We start from the raw sequence: 8342 nt of genomic DNA on the forward strand, positions 1-8342 counted from the left end.
TTTTTATAAGTAACTTCTAGAATATCGGAAAATATTAGATATTGTATAGAATATTGTTAATTGTCCTATCATAGATAATTTTAGGTTTCACGATTCCTTTAATCTTGTGATAAATATAATAATTTATCATAAAGAACTTTAAAACATAAAATACTTGATTAATGTATATTTGTTTAATAATTAATAATTTTAAATATTCGATAAATCAGGCTCTTTTATTTTCTCTTCTTGGCCTTAATAAAGTGACGATATTTCTGTGACACAGCTATGAATTTCAGTGGAATCTTATAGTTATCAAAAATATATATGTTGATCAGATTTAATCATTATTGATCTATTATTTAGTGCAAATTCCTTGCTTTTAATCTATGATTATTATTTTCAGTATTCAAAAAACCTTTTTCTATTTTTTTTATAATTACGATCAATTTATATAATATTATCGTTTTAACGTATCCCTAAAAAATGACTAAGATGCAAAAGTCTCATTCGTTTTCGAACATAGCTTTAATAAAATACTGGGGAAAAAAGAATATTGAAACAAACATACCAATTAATGCCTCTATATCAATATCTTTACCTTTTCTCAAAACAGAGACATCAATCTATTTTAATAAAACGTCAAATGAGGATATTTTTATCCTAGATGGAATCAAAACAAATATAAAAGATCGAATGAAGAAATTAATAACATATTTCCGAGAAATAAGCAGTATTTACGATCCAATACAAATCGAATCAGATAATACATTTCCACATTCATGTGGATTAGCATCTTCTGCATCGGGATATTCTGCATTGGTAAAAGCACTTGACGTCTTTTTCCAAACAAACTTAAAAGAAAATAAAATTTGTGAACTTGCACGTTTAGGATCAGGAAGTGCATGCAGAAGTATATTAGATGGCATAGTTTTATGGGACGGAGAAGATGTTTGTAGAATTGGTGAATGGGAAGACCTTAAAATATTTAATATAGTAGTTTCTAAAGATGTCAAAAAAGTTGGAAGTACAGAGGGAATGATACGTACTATGGAAACGAGCAACTTTATTAAAGAAAGAATACGAAATGTTCCGTATAAGATCTCACAGGCGATAAGGTATGTTGGAGAAAAGGATTTTGAAAATTTAGGCGTATTGGTTATGAAAGAAGCAAATGAGATACATGCTACTTGCCTTGATTCATATCCACCAATTTTATATTTAACGGAAAAGAGTATGGAGATTGTTGATATGGTTTTTGATTTGAATAAGGAGAAATTTGAAGTTTTCTATAGTTTTGATGCAGGTCCTAATCCATTTATTTTTGTATTGAGGGATAATTTTGATCGAATATACAAGTATTTTATTGAAAGATTTGGGTATGATATTATTATTTGTAAATAAAATAACCATCTCTACTTCTATGGGTAGTTTATTTAAAAGAGTTTATTTTGTTGTTAGCTGTTATAATTTATTCAAGTAAAACTTTAGATTGATCGTTATTATAGATTTTATGTATACTTTTTTTTAAAAGGGTTAATTTTGTTGTTAGTTGTTTAAATTTGTTCAAGTAAAACTTTAGATTGATAGTTATTACAGATTTTCTGTATACTTTTTTTAAAAGGATTAATTTTGTTGTTAGTTGTTATAATTTGTCCAAGTAAAACTTTAGATTTCTCTATATTACAGATTTTCTGTATACTTTTTAAGCAAATCATCCTTACAGTCCACCTCAATATATCTTCTAATCTCAAGACTTATTCATCCTGGTGTTTTGTTATGATTAATGTTATTTTATATGAATTTTAAGGCTGCGTTCCTTAATTGTATTACCGATAAATGAAAATTACCTTTTCTTTGTATTCAGGACTTTACGAGTATCATTAAATCCAAAATCATAAGAAGAACATAAATATATCCTAGTTTACTGGTTTAGAAAGGCAATGCTTTCCTTATCAACAGTTAATTATATTATTTGCCATTGAATTCGAGAAATGTGTCTTTTTTTATGCGCTAAAATCAAGATTATGTTTGTTTTATTATATTTTATCATGTTGAGCATCTGTCTATCTGTGTTTGCTGTATAACTTTTCAGCCGGCTGGTATTGATTACTTGTTTGGAAATTTTATAATGTTTTGGCGCGAGGAATTTCATGCCCATAGTAATTTATATTGGATTTTCGAGATCAGAAATTTACATCACATGGTCACAGTCACTAAAGCTATTCAGAAAAATATTGATGAGCACGCAAGTTTATGATATATCAAATATATGTAAGAACAATCATTATTGCATACGATGAAGTGTAATATGTAATTGAATGTGTAGTTTTATTATAATATTCTAGTAGGATTTCTTCATTTCATGCGATATATACTATTAAATTATATAACTGAATTTCCCGCAGCGAACGATTTTATCATAAATAGGGAAACGGTTGTTAATTTAGTGAAGCTTAATAATAAAAAATAGTTTATGGAAGTTGGATTTTAGAAATTTTATGATGAATCTAGTTTAGATAATAATTTTAAAAAGTTTAACTTTGACTATCCTTAAAATTTCAATTGCGTAAAATATATAGAGCATGAAATAATATAAGTTTATAATAATATAAAAATATAAATTATATGATTTTATATGGTCGCTAGTCAATTTAAAGCGCATTATCTACCTGGTTAAATCATCTTGAATATTTGTATATTGTTCTGATTTTTGTTCGTAAACTATGATTCTTGTTTAAAAATAAAATAAGCGATTGATTATATTTTAAAAGCTCCTTTTTTTTATTTATACGGAGTGTCTGGTGCATTAGCAGACAAACTTTATCGATCCAGAAAATATATTTTACTGATTAATTCCATATAAAAGTAAGATTTTTACAGAGTATATATCTTTAACGGGCATTAAACAAGTTATAATAATTTTTTTAGTTTTTTTGATAATTCAGGGTATAATTATACCAATGGAATTTAAATTGTATGTTATGTGTGAATGTAAGCTTTTATAAGAAGATTTCCTTTAAAAACCGTGAAAAAACATACAGTTACTTTTTATTTTTTTACGAATATAATAATGTTTTTATATCATAGGGATAATATATTGCACCTACAATAGACATCAATAGATGCCAAAGGAATCAAACCAGGAAATTTTATGGGTTTATTGTGAAATTTCTTAGCCCGCTGTCAACAACTGATTCGAAGAAAGTCATTTATATTCTTAAATAAAATACTAATGTCATGCAATTTAAAGACTAATCAATATTTTTTTTGAACCACAGAATCCCAGCTAATGCAAATGTATTTAAAGTAAAATAAGAAAACTAATAAAGGAGCAAACCGTTTTCCGACAATTTTGTTTATATTAATTTAAGGATAATTGGGGTTATGAAAATTTACACAAGGATTATATTTTTTGAAAATCGAAAATTTTAAAGTATTACACTGCTTTCATATATATCACAATTATTGATATGAATGGCGTAATGATAGGACTTTAACCTATAAAAATAACATAAGAAGGTGTATCGTTTTCTTAAAATTATAAATTAATACGAATATTATTGTCGTGTGCTGGGATTAATGTGAATCAAAAAGAATTATAAATAATGAAACACATAATCACATCCAATGATCCCACTCAATGCAAAAATATAAAAACTTATTCTCACCATGGGGGGTGAGTGATGTTCAATAAATATTCTTATGAACAATTCAATCTTTATTAATTACTTATTATAAAATAAGTTGGATCTTAGATATGTCACTTATATTAATAGTATGGAATAAAATGATATAACGTACTTCTTCGACTTTCTTATGGTTTTAGACCTATTTTAATATTTAAAACAAATAAAGGCTTAGCTTTACTCTATAAATTTATATAAATCCATAAGTTCCAAAAAATGGGTATAAAAATATGATGTAATAATAAATAGAAAGATATATAAATAAATAAATAGGGGGTTTGTTTTCACAATATGTATGAATAAAATATATTTTATTATCATAACAAATGATGCAAAAAATTCGAGAGGAATTTACTTAATTTTTTATTTATTTACTCTTATATACTCTCTTTTTAGGAAGTTCGCTTATGAATATAAAGAACTTTTGCTTATCTGATGCACCCCGCGTGTGATCCTTCATAATTCCTTCCTGTCCCGGTTTGCACTCCGTGGATTAGGCCTATTTTATCAGGCGGTAGTCGATATAGAGGAGGATATGATTCCATCTACTTCAAGTCGCTGTTTATTTATGTACCACCACTTATATCTATTCTTACCTATATCTTTGCTTTACGAATGTGGGTTCAATCAATGTTCGGGCTCATACTCAGCGTCTGGCACAGCAACCTACTAATTTATTCTCGCTTATCAGTCTTGTTATGGTTTTACTTTCTAGTTTCGGCAGACCAACCCCTTGCGGTATTTCTCGTTTTGTGTAGATTATTATGAATGCGCGGGTGAGTCGTGGTTGGGACTCAGAGACCTTATATAAACGTTTCCGCAACAAATCCACCAACGCACACTATAATTATGCAATTAAATTTATTTTAGGGCCAAATTATTTGTCATAATCTTTGTTTTTATTCTCAAGCACATCTTGTTTGATCTCTCGTGCGCACAGTTATTAATACTTTCGGCTATTTTCTCCTCTCTGAAGTCTTTTCAATGCCTCTCTTTCATTCAAGAATTAGAAATGATATTGTAACAATCTTATTTATTTATGGGTTAAGTTTATTTTCATCAATTTTATCTATTTAGACGTGGTCAGTCCATTGGCAATATTGAACAACTCCTTGATGCATCTTATGACACCTTCCCCTGATATATCATCATCAACTGCTTTTCTTCTCTCAAATGAGATGATTTCAAGTGTCTTCTCTGATTGTAATAACAAATAGAAAATATATAAATAAATAGGGTGTTTTTGTTTTCACAATATATAGGGATAGTAATAAATAGTATATAAAAAATAGATGATGATGATAAATAAATGGGATTTTTATTTTCACAGTATATATAGGGAAATAGAAATAAATTATTGTAATAATAAATAGGAAATCGATAATAATAATATAGATAAATAAGGGGAATTTTGTTTTCACAATAATATATATAGCGACATAGTAATAAATTTTCGTAATAATAATAAATAGGATATTAATATAAATAAAATATGGGTTTTTGTTTTCACAATATTTATAGGGACGTAGTAATGAATTATCGCGATAATAAATAATAGGAAATCGATATATATATAATATATATAGATAAATAAGGATGATTTTATTTTCACTGTATATATAGGGAAATAGTAATAAATTTTTGTAATAATAATAAATAGGAAATCGATAATAATAATATATAGATGAATATGGGGAATTTTGTTTTCAGAATATATATAGCGACATAGTAATAAATTTTTGTAATAATAATAATTAGGATATTAATATAAATAAAATAAAAGGGGTTTTTGTTTTCACAATATTTATAGGGACGTAGTAATGAATTATCGCGATAATAAATAATAGGAAATCGATATATATATAATATAAAAAATTAAAATTCTAATCGAATTTACTTTATTTATTTATGTTTTACTTCTATTACTTTTTAGGAAGTTCGCTTTATATACATAGGAACTATTGCTTAACTGCTGCGTCTCTCTGTGGGACTCCTCCAGCACTTCTTGTCACCCGTAATCACCGTGGATTGGGCCCTTTCTCATAGGCGGCAGTCATTATGTGGAGGGAATGAGATTCTGTCTACTGTTCATCGCTACAAGTTACAAGCTACAACCACACTCTACACTTACCTATATCCTTGCTGAACGGTGTGGGATCTTTTCAATACTGAAGGCACAGTTCAACGGCTTACACAGCAACCTCCTTTTTCTCATGGCTTGTCAGTGCTTTATGGTTTATCTTTATTGGTCCACTGGCCGCCCCCTTGGGTATTTTTCTTTAGAGTAAATTCGTTTCGGAAATTAGTGGGGTGGGTGGAAATGGAACCCGCGACCCCTGACCTAGGGGTCAGACTTGTAAACCACTCAACCACACCACCCCTATATATATAATATATATAGATAAATAGGGATGATTTTATTTTCACTGTATATATAGGGAAATAGTAATAAATTTTTGTAATAATAATAAATAGGAAATCGATAATAATAATATATAGATGAATATGGGGAATTTTGTTTTCAGAATATATATAGCGACATAGTAATAAATTTTTGTAATAATAATAATTAGGATATTAATATAAATAAAATAAAAGGGGTTTTTGTTTTCACAATATTTATAGGGATAGAAATGAATTATCGTGATAATAATCATCTATAATTTATTTATCCCTAGAGTATGTTTAGACCTGATTTCCAAGGACCCTATTAAACACAGCAATATTGCGAATCATGTATTGCACTTAAATCACAGTACAACCCCAATTCTTCTTTTAAAAGACAGCATTTCAACCCAAGTGTGGTTTGGGTTATGGTTAAAAAAAATTATCGTATCTTATTTTAATGATTGGTATTATCATTTAGCAACTTGTTTATCTTCATTTTTGATCTGCAAAATATACTTTATAATATATTTTCTTATAAGATACAAATATTTGGTATTTTAGATTACCATCTCCTGAAAGATCTATTATTTCCACCATAATTGCCACCCCCTCCTCTTGGAACAATAGATTTTAATCCATCGGGAACATGAGCCTTAGACTCTTCAAGAATTTTAATAAGCTCTTTGGCGGTGTTTCTATCATCATTAGTAAAGAAAGAAAGCGCCTTTCCACTTATGGAATCTCCCCTAGCAGTTCTCCCAATCCGATGCACATAATCTTCACATTGTTTAGGGAAATCATAATTGATAACCATATAAACATCTTTCACGTCCAATCCTCTTGCAGCCACATCTGTCGCAATTAGAATATTCTTTCTTCCAGACTTAAAATCAGTAATCACCCGATCCCTAATATTTTGTGATTTATCACCGTGAATAGCCGAGGCTTTGAAATTTTTTTCACCTAGAAAGTATTCTAGATCATCACACATTCTTTTAGTATTACAGAAAACAATAAACTTGTTCTGATTTCTTAATACACCCTCGCCGTTCAGTGTTTGAATAAGTATTCCTCTTTTTTCCCTATTCTCAACAATTTTGACTACTTGGTCTATTTTTTTATTTGCCCGTAATTCAGTGTTACCGATATTTACTTGAACATAGTCTTTCATATACGTTTCCGCTAAATTTCGTACTTCTTTTGGCCATGTTGCACTCCACATCAAAGTTTGTCTTGAGGAATTAGTCTTTGGAATTATTTGTTTCAGTTGAGGTTCAAATCCCATATCAAGCATTCGATCAGCTTCATCCAATATCATAAATGTCACTCTGTCCAATGAAAAACATCCTTGATCATATAAATCTATGAGTCTACCAGGCGTGGCTACTAATATCTCTACTCCACTCCTCAAACTCTGTTTCTGAGGATAAGACGAAACTCCTCCATAAACTACGGCGGATTCTAACCTGTAAAATCGTTTATACTTTTCTACCACTTCATGAATCTGTAGCACAAGTTCTCGTGTTGGTGCAAGAATGAGACAAATCGGCCCGTCATTTCTTCTTAATGCTGGTTGTGCTGCTGCATGCACAAGTGCTGGTAAAACAAACGAAAGCGTCTTTCCAGATCCAGTTTGTGCTATTCCTACCATGTCACGTCCATTCAATGCCATAGACCACCCTTGAGCTTGAATTGGTGTTGGCGTTGTATATCCTTCACGCTGAAATTCATTAACCACTTCATCTGTAAACAGTTCATGATCGGAATTAGTTTTAGTCTTATAAGACAACAAATCCGTAAACTTACGAATTGGTGGCGGTATATTAGATCCTTTTATCACCATACCAGCTGCTTTTCTAAAAGATTCTGACTCATTCGCATTCATAAAACTCGATGGCAATGGATCAAGAAAATTTTTAATGAAATTAGTTATTGGCTCATTGCTTGGTGGTGGAACAGACTCGTGGTCTCGACGGTTACTTCCCCATGACTTGTTGTCATATCGATCGTTTGTGCGGGGTGTGCGCTTATAGTCGCGTGACTCGCTGTTCCAGCTTGATCGTCCTCGTTTGCGATCATTATCGTTCATTTAATGGGACTGATTAAATTTTCAAATAAATTAAATTATATGAGAAAAGTATAGAAAAAATTGAATTAAGAATATTCGATTTCTTCATCTAGTCATATTAAAAAAAATTTAATTATTAAATAAATTGCCATTATAACATTAAAAACATTGAAATAACCGAAAAATTAAACTTTTTGAAATGAGAATTTTATTAATTA

At 29.4% G+C, this 8342-nt stretch overlaps 1 pseudogene; it reads right to left on the reverse strand.

Moving 5' to 3' along the window:
* Positions 1 to 6618: 6618 nt before the first annotated feature.
* Positions 6619 to 7941, reverse strand: LOC147078785 (uncharacterized; annotated as a pseudogene).
* Between the last annotated feature and the right edge of the window lie 401 nt (positions 7942 to 8342).

Source organism: Rhyacophila brunnea, unplaced genomic scaffold, assembly GCF_057557595.1.
Source record: "Rhyacophila brunnea isolate RB1 unplaced genomic scaffold, BYU_Rbru_1.0 scaffold_101, whole genome shotgun sequence".
NCBI lineage: Eukaryota > Metazoa > Arthropoda > Insecta > Trichoptera > Rhyacophilidae > Rhyacophila > Rhyacophila brunnea.